Source organism: Melanotaenia boesemani, chromosome 16, assembly GCF_017639745.1.
Source record: "Melanotaenia boesemani isolate fMelBoe1 chromosome 16, fMelBoe1.pri, whole genome shotgun sequence".
Lineage (NCBI taxonomy): Eukaryota > Metazoa > Chordata > Actinopteri > Atheriniformes > Melanotaeniidae > Melanotaenia > Melanotaenia boesemani.
The window spans coordinates 33,684,122-33,698,704 of record NC_055697.1 but is presented as its reverse complement, the minus strand read 5'-3'; the positions used below and the strand labels follow the sequence as shown (position 1 = coordinate 33,698,704).

The following is a 14,583-nucleotide window of genomic DNA, read 5'->3' as shown; positions in this document are numbered from 1 at the left end:
GCTGCAGGAAGACAGCTTTCTCTAGAACCTGACTAAGAAAAGGGAGGTTTGATATTGGCCTGTAGCTGCTCATGAACGAGTCCAGGTTTTTCTTTTTCAGTAGTAGCTTGATGACGGCTGTTTTTAGGGTCTGAGGAAAGACGCCTGAAAGCAGAGACGTGTTTACAACCTGGAAGATATCTAAGGCCATGCATCCTGAAACATTCTTAAAAACCCGGTTGGCAGGACGTCAAGACAGCAAGTGGTGGTTTTCAGATGGACAAGGATCTCATCCAGGTTTTTAGGACTGACTGGAGAAAAGTGTGTCCTGGTGTTCATGTCTCTGAGTGGACACAGGGACATATGTCCTCTCCTGGCATGGAAGCACTGACTGACTGCCTGGTTTTCTGGATGTAGTCAGTAAAGTCAGAAGCAAACTCATTCCAGGCCCGGTTGGATAGAAGTTCTGGGTTACTGACCCAGGAGGATCAGTTAGCCTGTTAACAGTAACGAACAAGGCTCGAGCTTTATTGCTGTTTTTAGCAATGATGTCAGAAAGAAAGATGGTCTGAATTTCTCAGCTCCAGGTTAGAAATCCTCAGTCTCTCTTTACAGATCTCATAGTGAACCTGCAGCTTTGTTTTCCACCACCTGCGTTCAGCTTTTCCACTTTCTGGTTTTCCAGCTCTTACCAGCGTGGAGCTCTCTTTTTGGCAGCGATCACTTCCACTTCAGTGGGAGCAAAGACATCAATAATGCAGTAATTTTACCACTGAAATGATCCACACGCTCATCAGCTGAAGGGCGGGGGAGGGGTGAAAGCTGGTAGAAACATTTCAGTGGGATTTTCACCAATGTACTGGTTCTTGATAACCTCTGTTTAGGGTTTTTTGATGACAATAACAGCATCTCAAAAACAACCCAGGAATGATCAGACAGAGCAACATCCATCAGCACAACCTGGAAATATTCAAACCTTTAGAGACGACCAGATCCAGACAGGATCCTCTGGTGCACATGCTGAGTTAGACCAAAGTTATCATGAGCACCGTTTTCTGGTCCCTCTGTCTTCCGGGTTCTCAGCATGAATGTTGGAATCACCAACAATAACTACACCGTCAGATTCGACAGATTACTGACAGCAGTTCAGAACGTCATCAGAAACGCTGCTCAGTGTTTAGGTAGCCTGTGTATGTCAAGGACCACCACACGAGAGGGGAGGTCATCTGGAATTTTAGTTTAAGGATTTATTTTTTTGCACCAACTTTTTAAATTAGACAAGTGAAAAAGTGCTAAGAGAAGCAACTGGTGCCAGGGACGAGAGAAAGATTATTCACAAGTGATATACATTCGTCCCAGCAAATTCAGTCTGAGGTCAGACCGTGGAAATACCCCAGAACTCCATCTCAGACTCTCCAGGTCTCAGTTAGCAGGTTAAAGCCCTGTTTTCAGGACACTGTTTACACACTGTTCTGTGCCTCTATTGTCGAGGCGGCGAGCCGCAGCTGTGGCCGCAAGGTCGTTGGTGCCTGTCGTGGCGGTAACCCCCGAATTCGTTGGTGGACAATGGCAGTAAGGGATGCCGTCAAGCTGAATAAGGAGTCCTATCGGGCCTTTTTGGCCTGTGGGACTCCAGAGGCAGCTGATGGGTATCGGCGGACTAAGTGGAACACAGCTTCAGCAGTCGCTAAAGCAAAAACTCCAGCATGGTAGGAGTTTGGAGACGCCATGGAGAAAGACTTCCGGACGGCTTGGAGGAGATTCTGGTCCACCATCCAGCAGACAGAGAGACAGCAGCTCCGGAGGGGGAAACAGTGCTCCATTGACACTGTGTACCGTGGGGATGGGGGGGCTGCTCACATCGACTCGGGATGTTGTGAGGCGGTGGAGGGAATACTTTGAAGACCTTCTCAATCCCACCAACACATCTTCTGAAGAGGAAGCAGAGTCTGGGGTAGCTGGTGCTGGTTCTCCAAAGGGTGTGCGCCAACTACAGGGGGGTCACACTCCTCAGCCTCCCCACAAAGGTCTCACAAATTCAGGGGTTCTGGAGAGGAGGGTCCGTCAGATAGTCGAACCTCGGATTGAGGAGGAGCAGTGTAGTTTTCATCGTGGAACAGTGGACCAGCTCTACACCCTCTTCAGGGTCTTGGAGGGGGCATGGAAGTTTGCTCAACCAGTCTACATGTGCTTTGTGGACTTGGAGAAGGGGTTCGACCATGTCCCACGGGGACTGCTGTGGGGGGTACGCCAGGAGCATGGAATCCCTGACCCACTTGCACGAGCTGTCAGGTCCCTGTACGACCGGTGCCAGAGCTTGGTCCGCATCGCCGGCAGTAAATCAGAATCGTTTCCAATGCGGGTTGGACTCCGCCAAGGCTGCCCTTTGTCATCGATTCTGTTCATAACTTTTATTGATAGAATTTCTAGGCACAGCCAAGGTGTCGAGGGGATCTGGTTCGGTGGCCTCAGGATTGGGTCTCTGCTCTTTGCGGATGATGTGGTTCTGTTGGCTTCATCAGGCCGTGATCTTCAGCTCTCACTGGAGCGATTTGCAGCTGAGTGTGAAGCGGCTGGGATGAGAATCAGCTCCTCCAAATCCGAGACCATGGTCCTTAGCCGGAAAAGGGTGGAGTGCTCTCTCTGGGTCTGCAATAGGGTCCTGCCCCAAGTGGAGGAGTTCGCGTATCTTGGGGTCTTGTTCAGGAGTGAGGGAAGGATGGAGCGGGAGATGGACAGGTGGATCGGTGCAGCGTCTGCAGTGATGCGGACTCTGCATCGGTCTGTCATGGTGAAGAAGGAGCTGAGCCAAAAGGCAAAGCTCTCCATTTACCGGTGGATCTACGTTCCTACCCTCACCTATGGTCATGAGCTGTGGGTAGTGACTGAAAGAACAAGATCGCAAATAAAAGCAGCGGAAATGAGTTTTCTCTGCAGGGTGGCCGGGCTCTCTCTTAGAGATAGGGTGAGAAGCTCGGTGATCCGGGAGGATCTCAGAGTAGAGTCGCTGCTCCTCCACATCGAGAGGAGCCAGATGAGGAGGCTCGGGCATCTGGTTAGGATGCCTCCTGGACGCCTCCCTGGTGAGGTGTTCCGGGCACGTCCCACCGGAAAGAGGCCCAGGGGAAGACCCAGGACACGCTGGATGGACTACATCTCTCGGCTGGCCTGGGAACGCCTCGGGATCCCTCCAGATGAGCTGGTGAATGTGGCCGGGGAGAGGGAAGTCTGGGTTTCCCTGCTTAGGCAGCTGCCCCCACGACCCGACTCCGGATAAGTGGCAGAAAATGGATGGATGGATCTTTCCACACAAAAAGCAATATTTTTCCTTTGTGTTTTTGAAAAGTAAAAAAGCATTTACACAACAGCAGAATGAAAACTATGTCCGTGCAGGAGAAAACAGACCAGAAACCATGCAGTGTGCATGCCAGGCCTCTAGTGGGCAGTGACACTTTGCAACAACACACACAGGTGTGCACCACATCCTCGTAAGACCACAAAACACAGCAGCAGGTCTACACCAGAACCAAGACGATGACCTGGTCCAGTCAGAGTCTGGACCACATCCTGACTGCAGGAACCAGACAGGCTGGAGGGGGAGGAGGTCTCAGTGTGGTCCAGAGGAAAAGGTTCTCATGCAGAATCTTTTCTTTCTCCAAACTTCTAGCTTAAAAGAAAAGTTCTTATTTGGCCTTGTGTGAGTGTAATATGTACACTATCAGTGTCCAGTTTTCTCTTGATGGTGGATGGTACCTTAAGCCTTTACTGGTTCCTTTATGACAGGGCTACTCAATTTGGTCCTACGAGGGCCGCAATCCAGCAGGTTTTCCATGTAGCCCTGCACCAACACACCTGAGTCAAATTAGGTGGCTCTAACAGCCAATCAGGTTCTACACAATAACTCATTAATTTGACTCAGGTGTGTTGGTGCAGGGATACATGGAAAACCTGCTGGATTGCGGCCCTCGTAGGACCGAATTGAGTAGCCCTGCTTTATGACCTCACCAGTAGTATTATTGTTATGGCAAATTTACCAGAGATGTACTTCTGAGTTTAAATTGCACAGTCAGAACAGAGAGGATTTATGGAGCATGAATGACATGTCTTTATGGAACAGATAAAAGTTAATTAGAAATCATGTAAGGATTTGTCAGTAGGGCCTCAGAATATAACTTTAGACCTGAAGGTCTGCATGAATGTTCCTGTGCTGTTTGTCTGATTGACTGTCTGCCTTCCACATACCAGAGTACAGTTCAAGAGTTCAGTTAATTCATGAACTCTGTCAGGGCACCACACCCAGCCGGTGGCACATTAAAACCCCAAGTGAGAGTGTGTGTTTTCCCCATTGAGTCTTTAGGCATAGCTATTTTACAGTATGTGTGGAAGTGTTAGGGTGTCTGTGCACGAAGCTTGAGCTACCATATGGTCGACATGCAGGTGTTTTCACTTATTCTGCCTGGTTGAACCTCATGTGGGCGTGGACAGAGTGTGACTGACAGTTCACTGACTCCAGCTAATTATGTTGCACATGTGAAGTGGAACAAATAAAACCTGCTGTACTCTCACAGACAGCAACATAGTCAAGCTAAGCAGAACCGAAAAAGCATTTACATGTACAAAAACCCACTTCCACCATCATTATTATACAAAATCACATCTATCTATCTATCTATCTATATATATATATATATATATATATATAGATGCAGAGTAGACCCTGGGCAGATCACTAGTCCATCGCAGGGCATCGCAGAAATGAAAGAATATGGTCCTCAAAGCGCTGCCTGATTGGTCCAGATAACATCGGGCTCTTTGAAGCAGGTAGATGTTGGTATCTTCAGCTCTAAGAACATTACCATAAGCAAACTCTAATGTCCTGAAAGGTGTTGACTTATTTACTGAGATAAGCTAATAACAGTCCCTGCAGGACTCATGATATGAGAAGTTAGGACAACTGGTCTTCAGTCATCTGGTTCAGATGGCAGGATGTTTTCAACTACTCAGGAACTCCTTTCTGACTCAGGCTGCTGTTGAAAAGGTGCTGAAGAACCTACCAGAGTTGTTCTGAACAAGATTTCAGAACCCTGGAGCTGAAACCATCTGGATCTGATTCAGCTACTTCTCCACCTGACTGCAGGAGACAGACGGGCTAGAGGTGGAAAAAGAGGACGTCTCAGGAGACAGGTGGACTAAAGGTGGAGATAGAGGACATCTCAGGAGACAGACTGGTCCCCTGATTGCAGGGAAATCGCCTGTTTTAATGATGTGGCCGAACCTCCTCAGAAGTTTCCGTCGGTTCCTCCTGGTTGTCATTGGTAATCTAAACAGACAACTTGAGATTAATCTGACATAGAAGAACGAAAACTCAAAGATCTTAATAACTGAAGTTCTGCCTGCAGAATCATCTGGAACATCGTGTAACTTTTACACACCAGCCTGTTCAGGTCCCACTGAGCAGTGGAAAAGCTCCTGTTTCTCTTTTACAGTTTGACTACTGAAACTGTAAATTCATCACTTTTAAACTTACCACATCCTTAGAAGCAGAAGAATAATAAACAAAAACCAGGAACCATGACATTTTTAAGGAACTAAATATTCTTCTTTTTGTCACAACATCATTGAAACTGCTGCTGATCTGACGCTTTGTCCACCATGAAGACCGATTCCAGGGAAATGGCTGTAATTAATAATCCCGGTATGTCTGCAGGTATGATGTTTTATTTATTAAACATAACAGTGTTAGTAGTAGTAACATCAGGGCACAGTCACAGATTTGAAGGTTGTACAGAAGTTTTTAGCTTTGAGAATTCAGTGAGTTAACTGTGATCATTTAGGACCTGCAGATGAATTCTTCATTAAACTCGTATAAAAAGCATCTTTATTGCAGGATCATTTTTATGTTATCCAGTGCTGAAGGATGTTTCTTTCACCGCAGCATAAAGTAATAATTATTTAATATTAACATGTATATGATGAATTTAAATCATTTTTTGTATTTATTTATGTGTTCTTTTTCTTAATGTTGGTTTTATCGCTGCTGTTTCAGATGCACCAGAGGAGGAGGGAGATTATGTCAATGCTGCAGTTTGTGTTGTGGTCAGAGACTCGGCTACTCCGCGTATGTTGCAGAAAGAAGGTATGATATTAAATAAATACTTGATTTTTGTCATATAAACAAAACAAAATAAGACAAATAAGCTGTAAAGTGCAAAAGAAAGACTTCAAAATGTTCTTAATTGAGTTTAGTGAGAAGTTTACAAAAAGACCATCTAAACTTTTATTACTTTAACTCTTATTTGAGACTATTTTTATTTTTCCCTTCAGATAAGAAGAAGACTCCATCCATCATCCAGTCTCTCTCACCAGTAGTGTTTGTTGGGTGATACTGGTGATAATCATGGGGCTCCGTATTCACTGTGAGTATAAACAAAAATACCGATGTTCCAAATAAGGAAAATCTCTGTATTTGTCTATAAATGTCTATGTGTATATAATGGGGGACAATTTTAAAGACCAAATATTATAGACTGGTGATATCTGTTGAATCTAATTTAAACCAGTACAGCTTTTTTTTGTAGTAAACTCTATAGTAACGTTATGCTCTCCACCACACACCAACTGTCGGCAGGTGCAGTAATGATGGATGTCTACATTAAACTAATGGAAAACCATTTAAAAGGTACGAATTATCAGAGTTTAAAAAAATCAGAAGAGAAACTCTTAGGATATGCACTGTCAGGCCATAAAAAAGCTCAAAAACTAACATCTGGGTGGACCGCCTGCAGCTTTGATTCCAGCAGCTTCTCTGTGCCATCATCTCCAGAAGCTTCTGCAACGTCACCACATTTACTTCCATCCAGAGTTGTATTAAGTTCTCTCAAAGAGCTGGTTCTGATGATGGAGAGTCCGACCACTAAAAAAAGCCTTCTCCAGCACATCCCAAAGGTTCTCCATGGGGTTCAGGTCTGGACTCTGTGGTGGCCAATTCATGTGTGGAAATGATGTCTCCTGTTCCCTGAACCACTCTTTCACAGTCTGAGCCCCATGAATCCTGCACCGTTATTCCATCTTCAGGGAAGAACCTGAACCTGAACCTAGACCTGAACCTAGACCTGAACCTGAACCTGAACCTAGACCTGAACCTGAACCTAGACCTGAACCTGAACCTGAACCTACACCTGAACCTAGACCTGAACCTAGACCTGAACCTGAACCTAGACCTGAACCTGAACCTGAACCTAGACCTGAACCTAGAACTGAACCTGAACCTAGACCTGCACCTAGACCTGAACCTGAACCTGAACCTAGACCTAGTCCTGAACCTAGACCTGAACCTGAAACTAGACCTGAACCTGAAACTGAATCTAGACCTGACCAGCTGCAGCAACCCCAGAACATAGACTGCCCCCAAAGGCTTGTACAGCAGCACTAGACATGATGCTGCATCCCTTCATCCTCCTCTCTTCTTACCCTGATGCTCCATCACTCTGGACCAGGGTAGACCTGGACTCATCAGACCACATGACCTTCTTCCATGGCTCCAGAATCCAGTCTTTATGCTCCTAGCAACCTGAAGCCTTTTCCTCTGGTTAGCCTCACTGGTTAGTGGTTTTCTTCTGGCTCCACAGCTGTTCAGTCCCTTGAGTTCCTTCACATTGTTCATGTGGAAAAGTTCTAACGTTCATTATTAAACATGGTCCTGAGTTCTACTGCTGTTTTTCTTCCATCTGGTTCCACCAAACGTTGAATTGATCACCATCATTCAGGATGTTTTTCTGACCACGTTTCCTCCTGGAAGGCGATAGTTCCCTCCATCCTTCGAGTTTTTAATGGTGGTTGGACAGTTCTGAACCCAGTTCTAGTTTCTGCTTCTCCTGAGATGTTTTCTCTGCTTGATGCCGATGATCTGACCCTTCTGAGACAGACTAACATCTTTTCCACGACCACGGATGTGTCTTTCCTCATGGTTGTTTCAGACACAAGAAGCTGCTCACTGATCAGTTGGGGTTAAATAACTTGTTGCGTCTGGAAGATGATCACTCTGCAGGAATCATCCAATAGGAGGCTCTGACTTGTAAGCTTAGTTAAATCCAGGTGGCCTCTTTTTCTCAGCCAGTCAGTATATATGCTACACAATAACAGTTCTATTTTGATGTATTTTAGATCTGTTTAAATAGATGTCATGCAGTGATTTTTTTCTTTTGTTTCTATTCTAGTTACTAAAGAAATAGCCAATGAGAAACAAACTTGTTCTGTCAACATTTCAAAGCTGGGGGAAAAAATTCTACAGATAATGGTAGAAAACCAGCAGCTCAGAGAAGAAAACCAGCAGCTCAGAGATGAAAACCAGCAGCTCGGTGCACAAAACAAGAGAATGATGGAAGAAATCCAGCATTTTAGGGAAGAAAACTATCGGCTGACAGCAGCAAATCCAACACTGACAACAGAAAACCAGTGGCTGACAAGCGATCCTCACCAAACCTCTTCCTTCTACAGCAGAAAAAGTAAAGTAAAGTCTCTATTCTGATCCATAACCTAGAATTTAGTCAGAAAACATTCTGACTCTCCTTTAACTCTCAGAGAGGCAGACTGGACCTTGTCAGCCAGGTTGGCTCCACTTCCTGTCCAGCTGCTATGTGATTGGTAGTCGTGACTCTCTGGAACTAAAGACCTGGGAAGAAGCTCAAGACACCTGCAGAGGAAAGGATGCAGATTTAGTTGTAATAGAAAGTCCTGAACAACGGGTAAGGCTGACATTATATGTAGCCAGTTTTCTGAATCAGCTTTTGTCCAGTCGCACATGTTGGGTTTCCAACAAGCTGTTTTATAAATGTTTATTAGCATATGTGAACCTGTTTTTCCATAAATGTATATGTCTGTTATCAGGACTTCATCTATAACAGCAGTTTGGTTGGTTCTGAGGCCAGCGGGTTCTGGATCGGTCTTAGGGTTGAAGGTGACAGCTGGAAGTGGGTCAATGGGAGTAATCTGACAGACAAGTAAGACCTTATCCTAAATGCTCTGAAATATGAGTTCTGTTAGCCTTGATCCAACCGTTCCGCTCTTCTTTCAGCTTCTGGCTACGACCACCTGCTGGCAACCATCAATGTGTGATTTCTGTCCAGGAGGTCGGTGGATGGAAAGCTGTAAGCTGTAATGTGAAAAAAGAGTGGATCTGTCAGAAGGTGGCAATGACAGGATGAAAACTTCCAGCAACAGAACCAAATGTTGATATTTTTTGTCTGCAAATCCTGAATATGTTTAACCTGAATGAGAACTGGCTCCTACGACCAACTCCGCAGAATTTATTCTTGACTTTTCCTTTTAACATCTTCATTATTCATCACTGTTCACTAAAATTTCCACAATTAATTTTTTGTGTTAATAGTAAAAATATTTTCAGAACATTCAACAGCCTTCTGTAGAGAAGGATCATCCCAGTCTGCTGCCTTAGGCAGTCGACCACAACATCCCATGATGAACTGGAAAACTGGGTGGGAATCTCTGCTCTAGTTCTGAACTGGTTTGGATCCTAAAGACAGGAGCTACTTTGTACCAGTTGGTAACTACAGATCTGCTCAAACTAAGATGAAGTGGAGTTCCCCAAGACTCCATGTCAGGTCCCCTATTGTTCAGCATCTACAAGCTCCCACCATCTTGGATCATGGAAAGAAATCAAATATCTAGTCATTTTTATGCTGACGATACTCAGCTCTATATTACTGTTTCACCAGGGAAACTTAGGTTGCAGACAAGGCTTCAGTTTGTGTCTTGGTCAAATCAATACTTGGATGTTCCAGAAGGTTCTTTAGCTGAATAAAGATAAATCTGATGAGTGTCCAGCTTCAGTTAGTAATGTTAAAACCAACGAATCAATCCAGAGATCCTGGTGTCATTTTAGACTAAATTTTAACGACCATATTAAAGCAGGAACCAGATCAGTCTTTTACCACCTACAGAAAAGATCTACAACAAGGGGACTGAAGGCCCAGCATGATTTAGAAAAACAATCTGCTGACTACTGTAATGGAGTTTTCACAGGTTTCTGTAAAAATAACACACACAATAAGACACCTGCAACTAATCCAGATGCTGCTGCTCGTGTCCTCACAAAGACCATGAAAAGGTCTCGCATCTTTACACTGGTTGTGGTTCTGGTCCAAAATATAGACCTGATCTGGTAATGCCATATAAACCACCAAAACTTCTAAGATCTTCTGGGTCTAGTTTGCTTTCAGTCCTGATGGTTCAGACTAAACATTTATCAAATTTTATTTGAATAGCCCTTTACAATCACCAAAAGGTACTCAAAGTGCTTTACAACAGAGTCATAAAAAGTACGTTAAAGCATAAAATAATTAAAACAACACGTAGAAACACAACTGCTGCAGTGCTTCCGTGCTGCAGGGTATTCCAGGAGACTTCAGAAGTGATTAAAACGGACAAAATAAGAACGAACTTCATCTAGAAACAAGACTGGCCAAGTCAGAATTACAAGCCAACGATAAAGAGTGTCTTCAGCTTCGATTTAAAAAGGCCGAGCTCAGCAGGGATGCGAATGTCGGGCAGTTTGTTCCACAGTCCAGGAGCAGCAACCATCACTGTTTGAATCTGGACCTGGGACTTCTAGCAGATGCTGCCCGGAGAAGCGCAGGGATTACAGATAATTACAATCTCCGACATCAACGGCGTTAAAACGAGCAGACGTTTAAAGCTGATTCTAACAGGAAGTAGAAGCCAGAGGAGCGACAGCAGCGCGGGGTGATGTGTTCACGTCTGGATGTGCTGCTCAGCTGCAGTTAGTCCAGAACACTGCTGCTCCAGTCCTCACTAAGACCAGGAACGTAGATCCTAGACCTCCAGTCCTCACTAAGACCAGGAACATAGATCCGTCCTCACTAAGACCAGGAACATAGATCCTAGAACTCCAAAGAACCGAATGGTTTAGGACCAGAATCCATTCAGGATCTTCTGGTTGGTTATGAAGCAACCAGATCCCTCAGGTCATCAGGGTCAGGTCTACTTTCTGTTCCCAGAGTCAGAACTAAATGTGGAGTGGCAGCGTTCAGCATTTATGCTCCTCACATGTGGAACAAACTCCCAGAAACCTCCAGGTCTGCCGACTCAGCAGTTTTACATCAAAGTTAAAACTTTTCTATTTGCTGCCTTTTATCAGAACAGCTGTTAATTCCCCACACTGGAACTTTATTTCTATTTTATCTATTTTATTTTAGCTTTTTTCTTTCTGTTTTAATGTCTTTTATTTCTTTTAAAGTGTGTTTTTAACACATTTGTTGCTTCCTGCTCCTCGCTGTGATGCTTTTAATGTTTTATGTAAAGCACTTTGACTTGTCTTTTACATTAAATGTTTTATACAAAAACTATCCTTCTTGACAAGCTGGAGACGTGAAACTGAAGAGTGACTGAGGTCAACATAGAGGGCTTTAAGCAGTCCGTGGATTACCTTCTCAAGATCCTGCCAACTGAGAAAGGCTTCACTTTGTCCAAAAGAGAGCTGAATAAAGCTGATTCTAACAACAGAATAGGATCGGTCTGTAACTGCAGCGACCCGCTGCTCTAGACCAACGGGACTGACTGCGAAGATACAGACCTGGCGAGAGATTAGAAGCCCAGGAAGTGGTAACAAGATAGTGAAATGTTATTGTCTTTCCAGAATATAGTCCAGGTAAATCCAGATACTGAAGCTAAGTGTGACACATTACAGAAAAGCTCCTATTTGCCAGGTATGACTTAGGAGGAGGCCGCTCCCCTCCCTCCACTCTCTCACCTGCCAGCAGCTTCGGCGAGGAGGTTGTCATCATCACAGAATATTGAAGCTTCTTTTAGTTTTTATAATTGGTTTGGTCTAATTATTATTTACAAGGAAATGAAAAAGAAATCAATTCGGCGCCCCTTCCAGCAGATGGCACCCTAGGCAAACACCTAGGTCACCTATGCCCGGGGCCGGCCCTGGACAAGGCGTCATCGTGCACCTTTAACAGTGCTGATTCAGTTCTATGTCAGGATCTGAATGCGGACTGGAATTTATCCAGGACTAAGTTTACCTCTAAGAATGTCTGTAATTGAATAAAAACATTCATTCATTCATTTTCTACCACTTAGTCCATTACAGGTCACGGGTGAGCTGCAGCCTATCCCAGCATTTTAACAGGTGAGAGGCAGGTACACCTGGACAGGTAAACAGTCCATCACAGGGCCAACACAGAATGAGACAAACGACCATTCACACACACTCACACACTCCTTGGGAGAATTTAAAGACCCGTTAACCAACATCATGTCTTTGGATGGTGGGAAGAAGCCGGAGAACCCGGAGAGAACCCACGCATACATGGGGAGAACAACTCCACATGGAAAGGCCACGCCCCCCCAGGTTGGAACCTCCCCCAGCCAAGATTTGAACCAGCGACCTTCTTGCTGTGAGGCTGCAATGCAGTTGGGACCGATCCTGGACTAAGACCAGAGTTTATAGAGACAAGCAGGTTTGACCCAACGGAATTAAAAACCTCCTTCAAAAGTTCGGGGGAATGATGTCTTAGGGACAGTTAGTGGGTTTCATGCTACTAACCAGCTTGGTTAGTAACGACAGAGACGGCCTCAAACCACTGGAAAACAGCATCCTGTGTAGGAGGAGCCAACGCATCGTCATCAGGAGGCATCGATGTTCCTGATATTTTACCTAACTGATGCCACTCAGTCAGGAAAGAAAGAAACAAACTTCACGGGTTGCGGTGGAGGCGTTAGACAGGGCGGCGGTGCATGGGTTAAAAACAGCAACCAAACCAACTCAACAAGCCAGCATACATGCAATAAGTCCTTTTCCCACCATCGTTCAGCCTGTCTGCGTTGTTGCTAGAGCAGATAGTTTTGGTCATGAACCTGGTTTCTCGTTTTGGTGCTTTTTTGCCAAACTGGGGCAACAGAGTCTAGAACAGCCGAACATGAAGGATGGAAAGTGGAGCGCAGGCTATCTGGGCAAAGGGGATGTCCAGTCCACGGTCAGCATGCAGCTGAGAGTCCCTGAAGGCCACAGCAAACTCACCGGCTGTTAACAAGGTGAAGATACAGCGTCTGCAAGCTGGGGAGAGGCTTGTCGGCAGGTGGGGGCAGCAACGGGGAAGTGATCCGAGATGGCAGTGCCAGCTATTTCTCTGAGAGAAACCAAAGGCCCGTGAGAAATGACAAGATCAAGACTGTTTCCATGCTCATGTAATGGTTCACCAACAAGCTGAGAAACACCAAAGGAATCCAAAAAGCCTTTAAACTCATTAGCCAACTGGTTTGCTGCACAGTAAACATGAATATTACTGTCCGACAAGGCGCTGTTTCCGCCCGGGTTCAGCCAAGCCTCTGTCAGAACGGGATCCAGACTGTGTTGTGAAAAAGTCATTCAAAATAAATGCCTTCTTTGTGAGAGATCTGGCATTAATCAGCGTCGTATGAACTGAGCATTGGCCAGTCTGGTGAGAGAAGAACGCCCAGAGATTCCCAGGCACGCAGCCTCGCTGGGAGATCCGCACTGACTGTAACATGGGAGGAGAGCTCCGGAGTCCGGGAGAACCGACTGGATCCACAGATATCTACTCCTTAGAACTCCGCAGATCGTAGCCCCTGTAGTCCTTGGAGGATCCGGTCAGAAAACAACAGGAATCATGACCGGAAGAAGGCAGGTAAGGTTTCAGTTTAACTCCTCCTCGCTTCAGGTTCAGTCAGGTCGGTTACTGCATCACCGCCGTAGGTTCTGCGTAGGTCCGCAGAGGCTCGACGCGTGCCTCTCCCAACCAGACGTGCAGTCCAGTTACGGCAGCGGCATGGAAGTACACTGTGATTGGTCAGTTTGTGATAATATGTTTCCAGATTTTTGTATTTTCTCACTGAGTGACGGCGAAACAATGTTTATTTCTTCTTCTCATTTGTTTGAGCTGTAAAATGTCCAACAGATGGATATTTTCTTTGTCTGCTTTGACGCTTCAAACCCAGCTGCTCAGATAGGACCAGACAGGAAATCAGACACGGGAGCAGTGTAAAGGTTTCAGGTGATTTTCAAAAAAAAACCCCCGTGCAGATGTGCGCTACTGAACCATGTGAACATCGCGTCATTAATTGGTCAGTGTCTCAGTGTCCCTCATCATGGACGACGAGACGTTGATCCTGGAAGTGGACAATCGCAAGATTCTCCTGTGATTTTGTGATCTGGTGGATCCAGCTAGGCTGACTGAACTTGTGGGCGCTCCGCACCTGACACGCTCTCGGTGTGGATTGACGCGCCACGGAGGCTGGAACCAAACCGCGGTGCAGCCGGAATATGGCGCACATACCACCGGTGTAAATAAGGGGTTACCCTACACTCGAGTATAGACGCTCATTTCATCGGTGTTAGCTACACAGACCCGACCTGACGAGGACACCACGCAAGAATAACTCCAGCTCTCTGCGGCGACTGCTGGGACCAAGCCAGTACAAAAGGCACATAGATGTGGGGGTATGGATGCCAGGAAAGGCAGATCACAGCCCCAAATTGGCAGGTTTTCCAAAGACTCACGAATATTAAGAAGTGCCAGGCGATCATACACCTGCAGCAGT

General features: G+C 45.5%; 1 pseudogene; it reads left to right on the top strand.

The window, feature by feature from the left end:
- Positions 1 to 5,596: 5,596 nt before the first annotated feature.
- On the top strand, positions 5,597 to 9,273 carry LOC121655105 (annotated as a pseudogene).
- Positions 9,274 to 14,583: the final 5,310 nt, after the last annotated feature.